The sequence below is a fragment of the Ursus americanus genome, chromosome 7 (genome assembly GCF_024610735.1).
Source record: "Ursus americanus isolate L20-20 chromosome 7, mUrsAme1.1.p, whole genome shotgun sequence".
NCBI classification, from domain to species: Eukaryota; Metazoa; Chordata; class Mammalia; order Carnivora; family Ursidae; genus Ursus; species Ursus americanus.
The window spans coordinates 34141666-34164156 of record NC_142133.1 but is presented as its reverse complement, the minus strand read 5'-3'; the positions used below and the strand labels follow the sequence as shown (position 1 = coordinate 34164156).

The 22491-nt window shown below is 42.1% G+C and overlaps 1 long non-coding RNA gene across 5 annotated transcripts in view; it reads right to left on the bottom strand.

Moving 5' to 3' along the window:
* Nucleotides 1-22491, bottom strand: part of LOC123786009 (uncharacterized) — a 57958-nt gene that overhangs the window by 18212 nt on the left and 17255 nt on the right. For 2 of the 5 annotated variants that reach the window (XR_006777851.2, XR_006777854.2), the window contains exons 3-4: nt 3294-3330; nt 942-1052 (exon numbers count right to left, since the gene is read on the bottom strand). The exons of 1 other annotated variant lie outside the window; for it this stretch is intronic. This is a non-coding gene — a long non-coding RNA (uncharacterized LOC123786009). Of the gene's footprint in view, nt 1-941; nt 1053-3293; nt 3331-12467; nt 12555-22491 lie in introns of all 5 variants that reach the window. 2 more of the 5 variants (XR_015725209.1, XR_006777852.2) reach the window with 2 other exon arrangements.

The following is a 22491-nucleotide window of genomic DNA, read 5'->3' as shown; positions in this document are numbered from 1 at the left end:
ACCTTTAAAAAATCCCCAAGATGATTTTTGCTGCGGACATAATTGTGGAAGTGAAAATTAAATTGAACTTAGAGCCTGTACCTGCTGGGGTTTTGGTTTTGTTTTTTTTTTCCAATTTTCAAAGAAAAATAAAAAATTTGTGAAGTTCTCTCTTAGAAAACTTGTATTTGGTGGTGTAATTAGAGAGGTGTAAGTCAAGAACAATAAATACTTCCATTTCATTAAATCTAAGATGTCATCGATTGTAAGATGATCTTCCACCACTGAGAAAGGAAAACACTGTCCCTGAAGCCCATACACACTTCTTATGACTCGGCATTTCTTTAATGTTCATTAGATGTTCTTTTAAACTTAGACATGTTTTTCCTTGTGCATCCTTAAAAAGGAAAACATATATAAAATAAATTTGGTATGGTATGCCTCAAATTTCTCCTGATTCAGAGTCTGATCCTTCTAAATCACCTTTCCATGTTTTCCTTACAGTATTGCCCTGTGTACCATAAAACATGTTGGTGATACAGCCTTTCTTTGAAACATGCTACTCTACTGTCTTCAGTTAATCGACACTCTGCAAGCTTTGGTATCCACGTGTCGGTGGTGACAACTGTCATGATTGCTGCCTGGCTTACCAAAGGACTGTTTCAGTTGTCTGTTGCTGTGTCACAAATCATCGCTAAACTTCCTATCTGTGCTCCGTGCAGCACCAGTCAGGCATGGAGGGTTGGACTCAGGGCTGGAGGATCTGTCTCTAAGGTGGCATTCATTTGGCCTACAAGTTGTCAGCTGGGACCTCAGCCAGGCCAGAGAACCAGGGGCCTCTCTACATGGCATGTGCTTCCTCAGAGCAGTGGTAGCTGGGTTCCAAGGATGAGCATCCCAAAAGAGAAGGCCAAGTAGAAGCAATATCATTTTTTAATGGCCTAGCTTCATCATTCACTTACCATCACTTTTGCCACACTCCGTTAGTTGAGGCAGTCACAAAGTCCCCCTCCCTCCCCAGTTCAAGGGGAGGGGACATAAATTCCACTTCTTGATGGGGGCTTGGCCAGGTTCTGGAAGAGCATGTGAGACTTTAAATATTGTGTCCACTTTTGGAAGATACAATCTGGCTTGGTGAGATTACAGGATGAATCTCAATTTCAAAGATGTAAAAATGGGGGACGAGGGTGATGGGCTGGTTAGAATTGATGAAATTTGTTACTTGGAATGCAGCTCTCCTATCCCACTCATCTGCTTACACCCCTCTCTGCCCCTAATTTATTGCAGCCATTACTAATCACTCATGGTACTAATTTTCTCTGAGTCTCACAAGCTTTATCATACAACTAGGAGCTACTACCAACTGTTGGCGATACCCTAATGGAGTTCAGCTAGTGTCCTGGACCAGGCATTACTTCAGTGTAGACTCCTGAATCCTTGGTGCTGTTTTTCAGTATCCTAAGCAATGATGAGAATGTCCTGCACTAGACCACATAAACCAAACATGCAAAAACAAAATGGTACTTATTTGTATACCATGAGAAGTGAGTCTCTTAGCTACCATAATGCTTAGGTTTGCCAGCTGGTGTACCCTCTGTGTCAACTTATTCAATGTGCTGTATTGTTCTGAAGGCTTCCTGTGAGGGTCAAATTAGAAGCAGACATGGGCGGCATTTAGAAATGATTAATCTGGGCCTTGGCGAAGCCTAAAAACCCAACTCTGGGCAGTGAAGCTATTGGGTATTGTGTCCATTTTTGTGTACTTGTTTCCATCCTTCTGTTGCATCAACATGTAGCACTTGGCTAGGGATGGTGGTAAATTATCGAATATTTTGGTAAGAGTTCCCTGGAATAATTCTCATCATGGGGTCTTGGCCGTTCCAGGCAAGTGCTATTTTAGAAAGACATGTTTTTTCTTTGGTCACTAGACTGTCCCCTAAAGCAAGTGAAGCAGCAAATAGGCTTTGGATAGAAGGCTGGTTTGTGCAACCTGAGCATAGTATCCCAATCTGCGTTTGGTTGCTCTGACTAGTTTGGAAAAAAAGCAGGCAGTTGGCTTCTAGCTATGTTACTTCAAAAGGACTGGTTGATTATTTTTGCCCAGGAAGACCTCAGCCCCAAATGTCCACGCGTGTATTGTGCGGGCCCACCTCATTAGTCTGGGTGGGATTAGGCTGCCAGGTTCCTCTTTTGCACAGAGCTCTCCCTTAGAGCTGGGCCATACCCAGCAGTCCCTATAAGCCAGGGGGCACTGAGTCCATGCTGTTCTCAGACCTGATGGAAGTCTTGTCCCTCATCCAGATAGCAGAGGACACTGCCTCCTACCTCACTCCATCTACACCCGTGAATGCTGCCTGGAGTGGTGAGAAGTTCTTTGGCCCCTACAGGGCCAGGGTGGACAAGTCGTTGCACAAAAACTGTTTTATCCAGATGCTGTGAATCTGTATCATTGTATCGGGATCTAGAGGGAAATAGACCTGCCTGTGCTCAAACGTTCTTAATTAGAACGACACAGAGAGAGCAGATGCAAATTGGCCTCACAATGTCATGACCCATTAATGTCCACAGGTTTTGCATATTTTGCATCAAACATCAAGTTTGAATGCAGAAACAGATTCTGGCTGTGCTCGAGTCATAAGGGAGTTTCAGGGTAAACACAACCTCTGCTGCCAGGGAAAACACAGATGTCAGAAACAGCTATGGCTGTGACCAAATACAGCTGCCTTTATTTATATAGTAGCACTGAAGCGATTTTCAGGAAGGACTTTTTAACAACTGAACTTTGTTTATGGTGGTCCTAATCCAGGTCTGTCCTTAAGCCAACTTAAAACCAGATCATCCAGCAGTGCCCCTCACACAAGTTCAATATATGTTGATTGATGATAAAAATTATGAAATCATGGCAAAACAAATAATTAGAAAAAAAGGAAAAAACCCATCTTCTGACCTGTTTTCTCAAGGTATCTCTGTTGATTAGGACTAGGTTCTACTGTAGAAAATCCCCAAATATTTTTATCCCTCCTTCCAAAATCTAGGTAGGCAGTCTAGGCTGCTATGGTGGCTTCATAGCAAGAGACCTGATTCTATCTTGTTTTTCTATCATCTTCATTATGTATCATTTACCTCATCATCATTGAGGCTGCTCCAGCTCCAACCATCACATCCACATTGCAGCCATCAAGAAATAAAAGTATGAAAAGTAAGAGAAAGGATACCTGCCATTTTAAAAAACACCACTTCTGCTTTTATTTCATTGACCGTGGTTTGGTCACATGGCCACACCTACAATAGTAAGGGCTGAAAAACAGACTTACTCCGTGCAATGATGTACTCAACTCACATCCAGAAGTTCTGAGGAAGACAGGGAAATGAGTATTAGGAGACATAATGGATTCACCCACAGTGTCACAGAATAGTCAAGCATAAAGTCTCCCTGGCTAAGGTTTCCCATGAGGTGAAAACCACGGTGTGATCAATTCATATTTCCTCAGGCTGGATCAGGATCTTGGCAACCAAAATACACTTTTGGCAATTGCATCTTCCCCATCAGCTAGTATAGACATGACATAGTGAAATCACTTGTTTTCCTGACCTGTTAAATTTCTTTTACTGTTCTTTACGTACATTTAGTGGAAGCCTAGCCCTGTATAAAAATATGAAAGGGAAGCTCCGCCTAAAGCTCAAACTGATCTTCTATCCTAAATTTCTTTCCCTGAAAATTTGCGTTTACTTAATAATAAATTGCTTCAAATCCTAAGCACTGCTTCTATCTGCTGGGCAGTGCAAACACATGAGTAGTAGATCATGAATGCAACACTTGACCTCATGCATTTCCATAAACTCACAAAAGAAACTTGAAGGGAAACAATGTATTTATGATTCAGTGTATATTAGTCCTTGCCTAAAATCACTTTTGTTGGTGATATAGGTGGATAAACTTTGTGTTGATATAGAAAAAATAATTTCTGTTAATATCAAAGGACTGTCCATCACAAAATGATTTCATCCTTTTTCTGCATGAGAACAGCCAAAAAGTTTCTGGCACATACTTAGGGCTTTCAATTATGCCAAGACACTATCAGATCTGTCTCTCAACAGCTTTTAGTGAATTGTCTTCCCCCTGGGAATGAGCCACTCTCTCCTAAGGCTGGCTGTGCTTTCCGAATCCCAAGTTGATGTTGTACCTATAGGCCCTGTGGTGTGCTGCCCCCTTGTGGGAAAGTGTGGGCATTGCAGATCATTTATTGCCGAAGAAAATGGATTTTGCCTTTCAGATGCAACTGGAAAAATCTTCATTGTTCACAGTAGGCACACAAGTCAAACTGGACCGCAAAGAAGACATTATCTTTAGAAATTTCTTCCAAAAATGGGAGTGTATTTATGAAAAGAATATGATAACACCGCATAGCATGGCTATGCTTGTTGTACACAATGGGTTTATTTGCCAAAAGGTGTATAATTAGCTTTATTATAGATTCAACCATATTTTTAGTGCACCATGAGAGTCGACTTCCAAAAGGAAATGTTTGGCTTTTTATAAAGTGGGGCATTATCTTGTAAAGTAAATAATCTATGCCCATACTTCCCACAACCCATTCATTCTGTAAGTTCTGATTCTAATATGAAGTATTTCTCAAACTAAGGACCTCTTTATACCATCAGTTATCTTCCAGCAAAGATTCTAGAATTTCCCCTCTTTCTCCCTTGTTCCACATTTACATGGGATATAGTCACTGTTTTTACAAGCTATTTCTGCACGAACAAGTCAATGAGCAGGAACCCTCCTTCTGCTCACTTTTGGCACTGTGACCACACAGCTAAAACAAGAAACACAAAATAATGTGGTCAAAAGAGACTCACAATTTTCCCTCACACAGGAGGCTGAAGACACACTTTCTGCTCCTCATTTTAAGTCTTCGACTTTTCTTCTTTACCCCTAAGAATGTTCGCTCACGCTGGGCTTTTCATAGCAAAACAGAATGTCAGCTCTGGAAGAGGGCTTCAAGTCTGCTGAGACCAATACTTCCATCTGGAGACAGACTCAGGAGCTATGTCTCTTGACCCCCTAGTCCAATGCTCTTCGCCCTGCACCACCTGGAAGCTGCTCCACGTTCTATACCCCCGAGAAGCAGGGTACCTTTTAGTGTATCCAAGCCAGAAACTGAGATCAGGTGCGCAAACAACACCACGGTCAGAGGCGATAAGTGTAAGCAAATAAATACCAGGGAGGAACAGAAGCAGGGGTTTGGCTCTCAGCACTCTGAAGATAAACAAGTGTTTGATCTGGGCTGAACACATTCCTTATCTGGTGAGAAACAACATTCACACTCAGAGGGAGTCTGTGCTTGCAGCAAGCATGTTTGGAACTCCATGAGTGCTGGCCTGGTCCTCACACCAGCGGATCAATGGATTAGGGGAAACTGTTACCACCTACTCAGGGGTCCCTGAACTCCTGGGAGATCAAAGGCTAAAGATTCCAAAGAAGACAAAGCCAAAAGTCTCGGGGGCGAGTCCTGGTGTCCCCAATCTCTATTCATCCACGAAGGGCCACTGGGGCATGCCATGGATTTTTCCAAATCTGTCCAGTAAACTTCTTAGACAGGAGAAATGTCAGAAGCCTTATTCTTTTTTTTACTGTTCAGGTTACTGAAGCAGAAGAAATCAGTGAAGAATAAACTCGGAGAGAAAACCATTAGTGTGTCTCTAGAGAGACTTGACTAAGATAATGTATATAAAGATAATCATAAGGTCAATAATAACAGTTAATATTTACTGAGCACTTACTATGTCCCTGGCACTATACTAAGTGTTTCTCCTGCACTATATTATTCAATCCTCACCACAAAACTTGGAGATCAGTACTATTGTTGAAATTTGCAATTAAAAAATAGACTTCAGGGGCGCCTGGGTGGCTCAGTTGGTTAAATGTCTGACTCTTGATTTCAGCTCAGGTCTTGACCTCAGAGTCATGAGACAGAGCTCGACCTCGGGCTCCGCACTGGGCGTAGAGCCTGCACAGATTCTCCCTCGCCCTCTGACACTCTCCCTCCTCTAAAAAAAGAAAGACTTTAGGAGATTAAAGAGACTTGCTCAGAATTCCACAGCCAAGAAGCAGGAGATCCAGCAGTAGAAACGTAGTTTATTTATCTCTAGAACCCAGACTCTTAACCTCTTCTTTTTCATATATTGGCATAAGCTATTTGATGCATTTTTTCCCATCTGTTTACTACTTTAAGGATACAAGTCCTGTGAGAAAGTGTTATCGTAGTGAATGAATCCTATAGCATGTATTCTCATGACAGCAGGAGGCACTGAGGGAGCACTGATAGGGTTGGTGGGGGGGGGGGACAGAGTGGGGGGAGGAAAATGGACCCTCGCTGGGTTCTGCCATGGATGGGTTCTGGCTTCCTGCCCACCCTGTTGTCTCCCACTGTCCCGCAGCAGGGCCTCCCCTGCCTACTCTTTCCTCCTTTCTCAATGACAGGAACCTGTTTTTATTGCCACACATAATAAAGACTACATTTGCCAGCCACTCTTTCAGCTAGGTGTGGCCACCACTGACCCTGAGCATGGGCTTGCTCTCCAGGGACAGCAGAACACAGGGTGTGAGGAGCCTGAGGGCCTGATGATGGAGAACCGGGCCTGTTTACCTCCACTGCTTCCACATGACAGACAAATGCGCTTGTGTCATGTTTATGTTCATAACTTGGGATTTTCTCTTTGTATGCATGGATATCTCGTCCTAACTACTAACATTGTTTTTTCTTCTTTTTACTAAGAGGGGAACAGAGTCAGAAAGAGTAAAGACTAAATAACTCTATCCAAAGTCATACAAGTGTTACCCGGCAGAATTCAGATTTAAATCTGTCTGACCCCAGAGTTTGCCTTTCCAGTACAGTCTTTACTAGTAAAAGTAGTATGGGCATGCACGTATTTAATGCTTTGTAATTTGAAAACATTTTCTTATGCATTACGCAATGCAATTGGGATTTGGAGGCTGCAGGCAACAGCACTAGTCCCTAGATAACTTACACTAAAGTGGACTCTATTAGGAGGATTTGGGAGGTGTATCAGTCAGCATCACTCAGAGAAGTAGAACCACTAGAGAACCAAAATTGCTAGGGATTTTTTTTTACAGAGATTTGACCTTATACAGTTGTGGGGACTGGTTAAGCTGTAAGGTCACTCTCCTCAGGTCTGAAGCTGGGGCTCGCGGTCCAGAGGGCAGACAGCTGGAAGGGCAGCTGGATGAAAAGCAGGGGAAGCAAAAACAGCTGGAACCCACACACATTGGCTGGGGACCACAAGGATGGATTGCAACCCATGCCTCTGACTTTGGGGGCATGGATATCCTGCAGAGATCGGGACCCTTTATGACAGGTCTTGAAACACACACACACCTGGTCCAGAAGTTGGAAAAGCTGAAGGAGGATCATGGGAAAGGCCACTGCCTCTTGCTAACAAGGTGAGCCAGCAGATGAATGACAACAATGTGGGCTACAGAAATGGATGCTTTTCTTCCACCTTTCAAATCTCACCCCAGAATCTCACTCCTGGCCCACCCGACATGAAAACATATAGGAAAGGGAGTTCTGGGAAGTATAGTTCAGCTTAGCCAGGTTGGCATATTATAAAGCCACCTCAGGAGCATAGGGAATTGAAGGGAAAGCTGCAGAATCAGACTATGGACAGGAAAGAAAGCAAGGCAGCTCCGGGGAACTGGCAGATGGCATTCAGATTTTCTGCAAATCTCAGAGTCACCTCCAGCTGCACACCCTTCCTTGTACTCAAATTCCCAGGGCACAGTCTGGTCGGCTGCTGGGGTTCTGTGCTCATGCCTTGGTCAGGTCAACTGTCCAAATAACAGTGCATGAAATGGGGGAGGGGTGGTCCCCCAAAGGGAAATCAAAGTGCTGTTACAGGAAATAAGGGTGTGCATGCTGGAAAGGCAGATGCAGTGGACGCCCCTTGCACCTGATGAACGCTGCACAGCAGGAGGCAGGAGGCGCTGAAAACCAACTTCTCTGCTGTCTGGTCAGCCTCGTACTTATGCTTTGGCTGAGATTTTGGACAGCAGAGACATCTTCCTCTTTCTCTGTGGTGTCCCTTGCAAATACCCAGCCATAACAAAGGACTGAAGGATAGAGTGAGGATGTCAAAATGACCCCAGAATCAGGGCTCAGGGTGGCAACCCTTCTTTTTCTCAGGTGTGGTGTACGTGTGTGTGTGTGTGTGTGTGTGTGTGTGTGTGTGTGTGTGTGATGTGCGTATTTTCTAGAAGAGTACAAAACTTTCAGATTATCAAAGGAGTACATGACTCCCAAAAAGGTAACAACTACCGCTTTACGTTTGGTAAAATTCTACAATTCCCTCCCTGTGTTCCAGCAGTTGATACTTATCACAAAGTGGCAGAAAGTGTTTCACAAAGTGGCATGTAGTGTAGTGATCAAACCGGTGGGCCCTGGAGCCCAGAATGCCTTGGAGAAAACCCTAATCCTACCACTTCTAGCCAGCTGATCCTTTACAAGTTCCTTAACCTTTCTGTGCCTTGTTTTCCTCCTCTATAGAATAGGGACAATAATAATAGTTATAGGTTTGTTGTGAGGGTTTAATGAGTTTGTACACATAAAGGGCTTAGACTTATGTCTGGCACACAGCATGTGCTCACACAAATTTAGTCATTATTTTTTCCTAACATTGATTCAGTATTTGTGGAAGTGGGAGCCATAATCTCTGAACTTGAGGAACTTAAAATTGAAGAGATAAGGTCATCCTATGGAAACAAGAGCCAATGACCTGGGCATTGTTAAATTGTGTGGTGCTCCCTTGGGTAGGAATTGAGAAGAAGGACAGAGTGTGAAGGAAGTTGAGGTTCAGAAGGGCTTGGCAGAAGAGATGGATGTCTTGACCTGGGCTTGACGGCTAGTGGCATAGGCCAGGGAAGGTGGTCTGGAGTGGTGATGCTGATGACGGCACATGTGTGGCACACCGGGAAGAAAGACATGGCATGGCAGAACAGAAAGAACACTGATCATGGAATCGGAAAGCTGCAGCGTTAGTCAGGCCTTTTTGGGTTCAAGACACAGGACCTTGGGTCACACTGTGTTAATAAAAATGGGGAGGTGTGAAACTGAAGTCCAGGGATAAATTACCTTTGGCATGGGTAAACCAAGATGCAAAGCTCATGCAATGCTGCCAGGGCAGAGTCTTGGAGTCATGGCCCTCTTTCTTCCGGGTTGACTGCGTTCTCAGGCAGGTTTTCCCCACATGGTGGCCAAAGAGACCAAGTATATGTCAGCTCAGCTGAGCAGCCCCTGTGGGCAGAGGGCATCTCCCCCCACCAGATCCAGTGGGGTCTTGGGATCAAGGCTTATTGGCCGGGCTGGTCCCAGGCCCTTCCTGAGCTAACTTGTGTTGGTCAGGGAGAATGAGGGCTCTCATTATTCAGGCCCAATCCTATGCCCACAAAAGTCCAGACAATGTGGAAAAGATCGGATGGTTTCCTCCAGCAACGTGAGGCTACCATCACTCCAAGATACAGAGGAATGGCAGCTGCGCAGGCTAAAACAGCATGCTTTGGGGAGGCACGGCCCCAGACCTGCTCTTCACATGCTCCAGGTCTAGTTTGAGGCTGGTACCTGCAAAACCAGCAAATGGAATAAGGTATGCACAAGCCCTCCGGAAACTAAGACAACCTCCCACAGATCTAAAAGTTAAGGGGAGACCAGCATGGTCAGATAAGAGAGAAGACATCCTGAGCACAAATAAGGGAAACAGAGTCACCAGGATGGACGTGGGCAGAAGCCTGAGGAGGGTATAGAAACAAAGACCGTAAAGTCCCTGAGGCAGGAGAACCAGCATGGGTGCTGAGTAATTGTTTGATGTTTGATACAAAAGCACACATCACTAAAAGATAAATAACTTGCAAAATAGTTAACACAGTGCTAGCTGCAGGCCTCAGCCCACAGGTATTCTCATTAGTAACCAGTGGGGAAGACATGGCTACAGTTCTGGGCCCCAGGGCCTCCTGCCCTCACAACTCTATCGGGAGCAGCCTGGGAAAGCAAGGAGAAACATGGGATCTGTTAATTAGCGTAGCTCTCATGTGCCTGCCTCCCAGGGGAAAAGGACACCCAAGAGGGTCTGGTCCCTCGGGCTGGGCTGTTTACCTGGCCCAGGGAGGCCTGAGGCAGGAGCAACACTCTGGTGACCTGGTGCTTGTCCCCAAGGAGGAGCAATGTCTGAAGCAAGATACAAGGCAGTGCAAACCCAGCGAGTCAAGCACCCAGAGGTGGCCATGAGGCCTGCCCTGCATATAACAGGCGAAGGCCTCTAAAAGAAGCTTTTCCAATCCACACGCCAAGGCTGTTCCCCTCTGAGGGTGACCACCTGTGCTGGGATGCTGCTGGGGTTTTAGTGCAAACACCAGAAAAGTCCCAGACAGATCAGGATGAGTTGGTCATCCTACCCACCTTCAAGGACTGAATTGTCCTCTGTCTTCTGAGGAGCTGACCAGGAGAAGCATGAACATTATGTGAGGCGAGGAAGTACCAACAGGGTTAATTTGGACTTTGCTTGCCCATGCTTTGGGGGTGTCAAATTAAGGACAGAAGGAAGATTATCTGCCTGGCTTGTCATTCACTTCAAGGCAGGTGACACCATCTTTACCATCAAATATGGAATACTTGCAAGCCAAGAGAGGTTCCTACAGCAAATAGAGGGGAAGCAACAAATACTGCTCACAGATCATTCATGGGCCAAAAAGCATGTACTCCCAGTCAGATAAAGAGGAAAAGCAATAATAAAATGTTGTCATGGAAGGAAAAGTGGAAGCTCCTGCCCCTTCCTTGAGGCACAGGGCCTGTCATGTCAGGTTCAGAGTCATTCAGCCTTTTTTGAATATCTGCTATGTGCCAGAGTAATCATACTCTTTTATTTTGTAATTATTCCCACTCTAGAAAGCAGAGATTATTATCCCCATTCTACCCACGAGGAAGCCAAGGCTCAGAGCAGTTGAGCGAATTGCTTAAGGTGACACTGTTAGACTACAGTAGAGCCAGGATTTCCCACTGTTCTGCTCTGTATCTGGTGTCCCTTCCTGACAGCAGGCTAAATAACTCAGGCATTAATCATACATTACAACAGAGATTCTCCGGGTTTGATTGCATTGACTGAGAACATTGCATTGATTTGCCACACTTGATTCCCATTTGACAAGTTCTACAGGACTTCATGTAAATTAAAAGGAATTTTATTTGCTGTCTTTACCAGGCAATGTGGGACTTGGTTTGGGACTCAGACACTTGTCTGGTACTGTCTGTGACACCTGTCATCTGCTGGGTGTTCCTGATATGGGGAGGGAGAGGACCGTGGGGAGGGAGGTAATGGGCCATTACAACGGCCAGGAAGGATCCTTTGGGGATACACGAGTAAAGTCACTCCTGCCTGATTCTCACCAGGGACAGGAGCAAGCTCAGCTGCCAATAAGGGCCCGTTAATCTTTGGAATGCTACAGCCATCGCATTTATTCAATAGCAAATATGGATTGTTAGGCTAACCCGACCATAACTTAGAACAGTACTCTCTAAATTGTGCCATTGGTATTCATCACTGTAATAAAATTGTCTAATTGAAAAAGTCCACATTGACAAACTAACAGGAAGTACATTGATTTAATAGTAGCTTTGAATTATTAATTCTGCAATTTTTTATTCCATAGAGCCATTACATTTTTCATCAGATGGGCCTTCTCTTAAAGAGGGCCAAAGGGTTATTCTGGAAAATTCCTGAGACTGAAATGAGGAAGTTTTATGGATGCTGTGAAAAGTTATTTGGCTTTTTGTATGCACTGGTGTGTGTGTGTGTGTGTGTGTGTCTGTGTGTCTGTGTGTGTCTGTGTGTGTCTGTGTGTGTGTTTGACTGATTTCCTTAGGTGATCTGAGCCAAAGACAGGAATTTAAAGTTTGCTCTATTAGTTCTGTGGACTGAGATTACCATTTGGGGAAGAAGAGATGGGAGTCAATGTAAAAGGTCACATTCCTGGTGACACTGACCTCTCCAAAGACAGCACACTTTGGGCACGGGTAAGCACATTGTGGTGATAACCCATAGCACATGACTGGGCTCATAGCAAAGACTGGCTTATTGGTTAAATGGTTGAAAGGAACACTGCGTCATTTAGGAATTCAGCTGCATGTAACAAAGACTCAGAATATAGGGGTTTATTGTCTCATATAATGGAAGTCAAGATGTGGGGAGTCTAAGGTTGTGCGGTAGTTCTCCATGATTCAGCCTCCTTTCTTTCTTCTCTACAATCCCTAGTGGATAGTTTCCATCCTCAAGATCACTTCTAATGACCTTGGCTACTGTAATGTTAGCCATAAAACCACTACATATGTTGGAAGAAGGCATAAAGGCAGAAGGGCAGAAAGTGGCATAACTTTTAGTGAGCAATGCTGCACGATGTTCCAAATAACATTGTCACTCACAGTTCAGGGACCAGAGATAGTCATGTGGTCATACTTCTTTGAAAGTGAGGCTATGAAGCGTAGTCTTTGGGTAGGCATACTACCACTCTGAAATAAAACAGAGAATCCCTACTCAGGAATTAGGGAAAATGGACATTGATTTCACGTTAGTAGTTTGTCACAAAACACCATTACATTAGCATGAGGGAGACAAATTGGCAACATCCATCAAAATGTTAAATATTCATAGTCTTTGAACTAAAAAACTAAGTTTTAGAAATCCTTTCTATATATTTACTCTCACATATGTACACACACAAATATGTATATAAGTTCTTATTATAGCATAGCACTACTTATAATATCACAAAATTGGAAACAAACTAAATGTCCATCAAGAGTCAAATTGTCCAAGAAGCTATTATATGCACCACGGGATACTATGCAGCTATGAAAGAAGAATGAGGTGACTAGAAGTACTGAGATGGATAGGAGGCATTACTAAATTAAAAAGCAAGTTGCAGAATACTATACATATTATAGTAAGTATAGTATCTCATTAGTAGAGTTTTATTACATATCCCTGGAGATGTATCAAAATCTTTGTGGACAGATGAAGGAGTCTGTGCAATTTGAAAGAGCGGCCAGAAACTCTAAAAGAGAGAATCATAGTTAATGAGTGCAATAAACCCCTGAGAAAAAATAAATGAGTGGAGTCCATGGTCAGTGAAAGTGCTACCAATCAGGTTTTCAGAAGAGTTCTGCTTGTACCAAATTTGCCCCCAAATATTGGGTGGGCCAATCAGATGTGCCTTTGCGGCACATCTTGATGAAACTGGGGTGGTTCCTGGCAGGATGGTGAACAAGATACCCTGAGGTAATACTCTACTACAATGGCATTGCATCCAGGTGATGACATGATTTTTAATACATTGAGCTCTCACCAGAAACAGAGGGAACTTTCCAATGATAATAAAACAAAAGAACAACATACAAACATGCAAAGTAAGCTAAAACCAGGATCGAGAAAGGAGAGAAAACTGCAAATTTGGAAGATAAACGCCAATTCCAGCCACAAATGCAGGGATTGGAAGCTAAATTCAGCCTGCTGCTGGAGATCATTCCTTCATTAAGAAGGTTAAACCCATCTCCTGTTGGTGGTATACACGACTCCAAGAATAAGTCAATGCAAAACCATTTTGGAGGAGGGTGTCATTAATTCAGGTTTTCAGGATTCCCACAGATTATGTAGAACCAAATAAAAGATCACAATAAAAAATTAAGAAAAATACACAAGGAAAGAAGCCATAATGATTATATCACTTAGGACTAAATTTACACATGGCAAAAACAAAAAAACAAAAAACCCATCAAATAATGGTGGCTTAAACATGCATTTATTTGTTTTCATGTAAAACAAACCAAGAAGTAGGTATCCAGGGCAGGTTTATCACAAATTCATCAGGGACCTGTTTTCTTATGGTTCATGAATCCTCCGAGATCTTGGTTATGATCACTGTTCTTGTGATCCCAGATGGCTGCTGGAGCTCCAGATATCCACATTCCAGACCATTTTGGAAGGAAGGACAAGAAGAGTATGACTATTCTCTTTAGAAACATATTCTGGATGTTGCACATAGCACCTCCACTTATAACTTACTGGCAAAATTTTAATTCCAATGACCACATTGGATATCAAAACAAGAAAACAATAACAAAAAACTAGGAAGTTTTAACCAGCTGATGATAAGCCTGCCTAAAAATTAGTATTTTCATTCCTAGGAAGGGATGGGAGAATGGATACTTATTGGCAACCAGCAGTCTCTAACAATGAGTGTGTGGTAGTCTGAATAATGGACCCCCAAAATATGCCATTCCAATCCCTATGAACATCACCTTGCATGAAAAAAGGGACTTTGCAGCTGTGATTAAGGATACTGAGATGGGGAAATTATCCTGGATAATCCAAGTGGACCTTAGATACAATCACAAGTATCCTTATAAGAGGAAAGAGGAAGGAGATCTGACTACAGAAGTAGGGCATGTCATGATGGAAGCAAGAGGCTGGAGTGATGCAAGGAAGGGGTCCCAAGCCAAGGAATGAGGGTGGCCTCAAGAAGCTGGAAAAGGGAATGAGGAAGGAAATAAATTCTGCCCTACAGCATCTGGAAAAAGCAGCCCTTCCAACATGTTGGCTTTAACTAATTTTGGACTTCTGGCTTCCAGAACTGTCACAGAATGAACTTGTGTTGCTTTAAATCACCAATTTTGCGATAATTTGTTATAGCAGTTATAGGAAACTAATCAAGAGTGAGAGTCAGAAGAAACAAAAAACTGATACAGTGCTCCTCCAAGAATTCAGATATTGTAATGATCAGATATTGAAAACTTTAAAGAAAGTTTAAAGATAATTTAAAGATAAAAAAATTCACTTAAAAATGTGTGTAGAAGAGACTATCAACAATGACCTAGAAATCAGAAATGGAATCCATTTCAGAAATGAAAAATTATAATCTCGATATGGATAACAAATAGGTGGGTTAGACAGCAGATTAGAAATGGCTGAGAAAAGAATTGACAAACTATAGAAAAGAGCTGAGGAAATTATCTGTAATACTGCACAGAGACATTGGGAGATGAGAAGGATGACATATAAATTAAACAGTATGGAAAACAGAAGGAGTAAGAGAAGAGAGACAATGTTTGAAGTGATGAAATATAATCAAAGCCATGAATCCACAGCTACAGAAAGACCAACATATGTCAAACAGAATTTAAAAAACTACACCTAGACACATTTTTGTATGATTCCACAAAATACCAAAGATCTTAAAAATGGCCTGAGAAAAAGGATCACCTACAAAGGAAAAGCAAATGGGGTGACAGTAGACTTCTCAATAACAACAAGGGAAAACAGACAAGAATATCTTTCAGCTCATTAACATAATATCCAAATAAGATTGAATTCCAGGAAAGGTATTTTTTTAAGAACAAGGGCTAAATAAAGGTATCTTCAGAGTAGCAAAGAATGAGAGAATTTACAATCAATGGCTCTTAACTAAAAAAACTTCTAAAGGATATCATTCAGGGGCACCTGAGTGGCTCAGTCGTTAAGCGTCTGCCTTCGGCTAAGGTTATGATCTCAGGGTCCTGGGATCAAGTCCCGCATTGGGCTCCCTGCTCAGCGGGAAGCCTGCTTCTCCCTCTCCCTCTCCCCCTGCTGGTGTTCTCTCTCTCGCTGTGTCTCTCTCTGTCCAATAAATAAATAAAATCTTTAAAAAAATAAATAAAGGATATCATTTAGGAAGAAGAAAAATTATCCCAGTAGGAAGGTCAGAAATATAAGGAGGAATGATGAACAAAAATACCTGGTAAACACGAAGGCTAAACTGGTGTAAATGTGAACAAGCATTATCTGGATATGATTAAGAATAATAATATAATACAAATATAATATAATAATATTCAAATACAAGTTGACATCAAATGAGACCATTTTATACACCTACTATCTTAGCAAACACTAAGAAGCCTGATAATACCTCATGTTGGTGAGAATGTGGAACAAGGACTTCCACACACGGTTGAAGAGTATAAATTGGTGCAAACACTTTGGAAAATAATTTGACCCTGTAATACCCTAGAGAAATTCTCGCACATATGGATTTGATGACGAGTTCAAAAATGTTCATAATAGCATTGTCTGCAACAGAAGAAACTGGGGACAACCCAAATGCCCCCCAATGGGAGAATGTATAAATAAATTGCGGTATATTTATACCAATGGAGCCCAGTAGTGAAAATGTTGACAGCACAGTCAACTGACACAATAGGGATGAATTTCAGAAACATAATGTTGAATTAAAAAAAAAAAAGTAAGTTCAGCTCTGACCCTACTTTTTAAAAGCTCAAAAACCACACTAAAACTATAGCTTTAAGGATATTTACCTATGTGGTAAAGGCTATTTTACACACCTAGAGAGTGATAAACACATAATGGTGTTTTCTGCGGGGGTGAGGTTGGAGATGGAATGAGTAGAAGCAAACAGGTCACTTCAAAGACATTGGTAGTGATGGAGCTTTAAAGTTGCATGGTGGCCTGTGTTATTATTACACATTATAACATATATGCCTTATTTATATGTTTTATGCATCAAGTGTTACATAATAAAATAAAAAAAATTAGTGAGGGTCAGGTTCAAAGCCAGATTGCCTGGATCTCAGGCTGTTACTAAACCGATTGTACGACTTTAGGTTAATCCCCTAGTCCCTTAAATTGCAGGATTCTCACCCTTAAAATGAGGACAATAATAGTTCCCATCTCATAGAGTTGTTATGAGGCTTATGTAAGATAATACTTGTAGAGCACTTATTAAATGCTCAGTAAATGTAAGGAGCAATTACTGTGATTACTCTTATTTCAGGATTCACCCTCCCTTTAGGTCACTGTGTGCAGGCAAGCTCTGCCCGTGATAATCCACTCATTTTCACATCTCCTCTTTTCTGCCCAAATCCTTACCCCCTCCTCTCCACTCCCACATACAAACGTGACCATGGGCAGCATCCAGGGCTTGTCTGACAGAGCATTTAAAAGCACATATATGGATGCCAAGAAGGGAATCCTAAGCATAAAGGGACAGAGTATTCTTTGTGTTAAGGCCCAGCAGATGTGGCTTTTGCTTTAGAATGTGTTTGGATGGTCCTGTTTGGCCCTTTATACGACTCTGAATGACTAATGTCTTAGCGATGCATCTGTAGGGTTGCAACCAGGACATTCAACTCTGACTAAACAAAACAAAAGACATCCCCTTAGGGAGATTTGGATGCTGATGGTCTGAATGGGTTGGGGAAAAATGCTTCCAGAACAGGGATTCCTGAGGAATAATGAATGCATAGTTGGTTAGCGCAGTCTGACAAACAGTGCTAGAATCCTGGCAGCAAAAGTCTTGAGCTAAAAGGGTCTGTTTCATTGTGCCTCAGGGACTGGAGAAAAATAAGTACGGTCACCCTTTCCCTTGATTTTCTTCTTTTTTTAGCTCTAGTATAGCACAGGCTGCTTGCATCTGGCTCAGGAACTAGGCATTTTGCAACATGTTTTGGAGTGCTTTCCTTTGTGTTCTCCGGAATTGCAGCTGGTTTCGTTGGCTGGAAACAGAGATGGAAAGAGAAGATCATATCTAGCTGCCTTCACTCTCCTCCAAACCCCTAACTCTCAGTAAACACAATTCATGGCGTGATGCCTAATGTGGTTCTTCTGTTTGTGCCTGCCAGCTCCCAATTCCTTCCCAGACTTTTGTCTTCCCTGGCTGTTGCCACTGTATCATGGAATGAGTTGATGTGTGTTCCCCTAAAAGACATGTTGAAGTCTGTGTTAGTATGGGTTCTCTAGAGAAACAGAACCAATAAGAAATAATAGAGATATATAGAAAGAGATTTATTATGAGGGACTGGCTCACATTATTATAGAGAATGAGCAGTCCTGTGATCTGCAGTTGGCAAGCTGGAGGCCCATGAAAGCCCGTGGTATAGTTCCAGTCCCAACATGAAGGCCTGAGAGGAGTGTCAGTGTCAGTGGACAGGAGATGGATGTATCAGTTCCAGCAGAGAGAGTAAATCTGCCCAGCATGGAGCCCAACACAGGGCTTGAACTCAGAGATCAAGACCTGAGCTGAGATCAGATGCTTAGCTGACTGAGCCACCCAGGTGCCCCATCATTCCCAATTTTTGAACACATTGCATTTCATGTGGTCTCAAACCACATCTTTTGAAAAATGTATTTATTTCCATGCCACTATGGTCCAGTCTACAGGCAGAAAGAACCACACTCTACAGGAGTGAAGCTACTCCACAACTACAGCCATTGTAACATGGATGGGGGAGGGCCCCAGTGGGGATACTTCTGACAAGGTAAGTGTTGTTCACTGTGCTGCAAACAGAATTAAGGGCCTCTCAATTACTCTTTCTGCAGGAGGAGATTTCATTAATGTCCTATCCAGATTTCATTTCTCCTTTCATTTCATTTCTTTGTCCAGATAATTGGTGGTTATACACTGCTCCTCTTGCTTTTTTATTCCAACTTGCTTTACCTATTTTTTCCTTCTTCCCACTGACAAACGTAGCCTTTATCATACAGATGTAATATACTGTTCTGAAAAAAATCCCCAGGCTGGATGCTGGGTTAGTAACAAAAGAGTTCTAGCTCAGCCTTCTCTTCCCACCAGCTCCCCATTCCCCACCATCATGCTCCTTTCAAAGAAAAGTATTATTGCAGTTGGAAATCACAGATTTTACATCAATTAGTTATTAAAATTGTGTCTCTTAAACCTTAAGAGTAGCTTAAGGGTAGCTGTAATATCAATTCAAGACTATCTATGATTTATTTCATACCTGCGAAGTGTCAGACCACGCAGGTCATCAACATGAATTATCTTATTAGACCCTCACACCTGACCTACAAAGCAGACAATTGTGTTCAGTTGTTTGGGAACTTTTGTTCTAAATTATTTTGTTCTTAATCTAACTTAAAAAGCAATAATTTAATTTTAGTTTTGTATAGATAATATACGTACAAAATCTAAAGGCGATGGAAATATGGCCAGTCCAAAATGAGATGTAGTATAAGTGTAAACTACACACTGGATCTTGAAGGCTCAATATGAAATTAAGGAATGGAATATGTACCATTAGTAAGTTTTTATACTGATTGCATGTTGAAATGATAATATTTTGGATATATTGGGCTAAATAAAATTGATGATTAAAATTAAAATCACCTTTTTTAATGTGTCTACCAGAAAAATTTAAATTACATATGTGGCTTGCATTGTACTTCTATTATACAGAGTAGTGCTGAAATATTCAGGAAGAGGAAACTACTCCTTTGAAGACTCAAAGGGAAGACTTAAAGAAAGTGGAGGCAAAGGTGCATGACATGTGATATAGAGCAAGCTCTCCATAAATCACAGGGAGGTATGAGTTGATTTTCTCTATGTAACATTTAGTTCTTGGTAAGGATAAGGAAGTTGACTTGAGATTATGGCTTGTCTTCTACCTTCAGTCAGGTATTCTGCTTTCATACCCATGACACTTCCTATTCAGCTCTACCATAACCCTTCAGCTAGTGCCCCACCTCGCCCCCAATCTGGGCATTGCCTGCCTCCTGCAAAGACTCACACTCCTCAGTCACAATTTTTTTATTTAGGACTCTTTCATTTTGTTCCCAGAGCCCTTTTCCTTTTATGAAAATCTGGCCCACTGACTCTGAGCTTATGCTTTAGAAAACAAGCATGCCTGAGTATCTTTCAGGGTAAGGAAATCTAAGCCTTCCATACATAAATGTTTAGTTTATTTACAATGAGCCTAAAGCTGAAATCAATATAGATGGTGTCTTGGACAGAATTCCTTAGAAGCAGAGCTTGACACGGGGACTTGGGTACACATGACTTATTGAAGGAATACTCTTCAGAAAAATAAATAGATAGATAGATAGATAGATAGATAGATAGATAGATAGATAGACAGATGGATAGAAGGCAGGGAGGCAAGATAGGAAAGCAGGATAGGGAAAGGGAAAGAGCTGAGCATGGACTTCACCTAGGTGAAATCTAGCCTTAGCCTGCTCCATAGTGGGTAGACTAGAGCTCTGCTGTCCAATAGAAGCTACTACAATGTTGGGAATGTTCTATGTAATTGGCATTGTCCAGTATAGTTACCACTAGCTACATATGACCATCGAGTATATGAAATATGGCTAGCATAACTGACAAACTTATTTTTAAATTTAATTTAAATTTGAAGAGTTACACATGGCTAATGTCTACCATGTCAGACAATGTAGTTCTGTAGTATAAGCTCAAGACAGAGCAGGGAGGAGGGGGCTGGCCCCTTGTGCCCTCATTGACTGTGGGCTGCCCCAGCCTTGGTGGGAGGATGAATGGGGCATAATTTCCTAGCCAAGGCTGTTAGCAGTGGACATTCACACAGCTGAGGGGTAGATGTACTGGCCAAGTAAAGGGGGTGAGGCACACCCCAACGCCCGCTATAGGTTAGTTCTCAACTGGATCATCCTGATACCTTATTTTCATTGCCCCTCATGGATTCTCCAAGAACTAAATTGTAGCCAGGGATAACCTGACACCAACAACTGGCCATGTGCTTCATGCAGCAGAACTAAACTTCCTCATCCCCAGAGCTTTTGGTTCCTCTCCACCCCATTCTCAAATCTTCCCTGGCAATTCTACTGTTTTGCTCGTCTCAGGAGGAGGGTTATATGATGTTTTGCATAAGTATGCAGAAGGAATTTTTCTGTGGGCTTCTGATTATTAGCTTTTTCAGCTATAGAGAGGAAATCTATTTGACTTTACAATATCTACTAACCCAACAGCTTTAAAAAAGAAGAAAAAACAAAAACAACTTTGCCCTTTTCCACACTGAAGTGTCATAAAGCTGAAGTTATAAATGAGGAAACCTGAGTTCATGTTTTATTTATACCTATTACACTTGATTTATGGTGTTGGAAAACATATTCAGCTTAATTTATTCAGGAATTAACTTTGGTAGAGATTAATTTTGGATCTATGGCCCTTTCCTAAAGTATATCATCTCTTTTCATAATCTTGGCTTGCAGATGGAGATGGTAGGGAGTCAAAAAAAAAAAAAAAAAAAAGAAAGAAAGAAAGAAAGAAAGAAAGAAAAAGAAAAACACAACCATAAACAAAACTAAAAAACTTCCAAAGGGAACTACTTTAGGTCTTTAAAATGAGAACAAGATGTTTTAGAATCGGGATACCTTTACAGTTCACTGATAGAGCCAGAATTTAGAATTTCTATAATGGTTCTTCCCGCTGAGTTCAGCCATTCAACAGAAGGTTTTAGAAGAAAATAAAAATAGGACCTTGGCACATATTAATACTTAATATTAAGAAATTAAGAACTCTGAAGTATTTAATCAGTATTACACTTATGTTATCTATGTTATAACTTTACAGGCCACCAGGCAAGTGTGTGTGTGTGTGTGTGTGTGTGTGTGTGTGTGTGTGTGTGTGCGTGTGGAGAGGAAAGGGATGGGAAGGAGGGGAAATTACTCTGTCAAAAAAATCCAAGAGAGGTGCCTGGCTGGCTCAGTTGGTAGAGCACATGCCTCTTGATCTCAGGGTCGTGAGTTTAAGCCCCAAGTTGGGTGTAGAGCTTATTAAAAAAAAAAACAAAACTTAAAAAAATCAAAGGGAAGCATAACATATAGCTTTCAGCCTCTTGACAGTTAAGGGAAAAAGGGAACAATAGATGTCACGCCTAATACAAGAAAGTTTATTAGTTTGCCAAGAGGAACTAATTTTCTTTTTGTTTCAGAATGTTGTCTATTTAAAAAAAGAAAGCTGTCTTATTAAAAAAAAAAGAAAAACAACAACCAAAAACCAAAAAACCAACCAAATAAATAACATAGTAGATTATGTCTTTTTTTCTTTTCTTTTCTTTTCTTTTCTTAGACCCCAAACATCTTTATTGCTTATACCTGGCCCATTTCACTCACTGACACTACCCTGGCTGATGCCTGTGATTATGACCCCTGGGCCTGAGGATGCCATTCGGAGCTCGTCATACCTGCCTCTTCCTGTTAAGCCTCAGGCCAGTCAGTGCCACCAGGTGAATAGAGGAGGGGACAGAGTGAGTTGTCCCCCACCCTTCCCAAGGCAGATGACACCCTCTCTCCACAGCTGTATGGTTTCCACAACTCTCTTTTCCTGAGCGCCTGGCACTATCGTCACCCCAGCAGCCAGCTGGCACCCAGAACTCCGGGCCACCTCTGGTGATGGGACAGGGGTGCCAAAGGAGGGTGTCTGGGGAGAGGGCACCGAAAAGGCCTCTCTCATCGATGGGGTCTTGTCTGTTAATTTGTACCTGAAAAAAGGCAGGGGCATTCTACCTGGTTATGTGTTTTATTGGACAAAAGCAGAGAGTATGTAATATAAAGTCATCGTTCTATAGATTATCTGACCAAGTGAGTGATTCTGGTTTGCTTCTAGACTGTGTCGCTGGCAGTTGCATG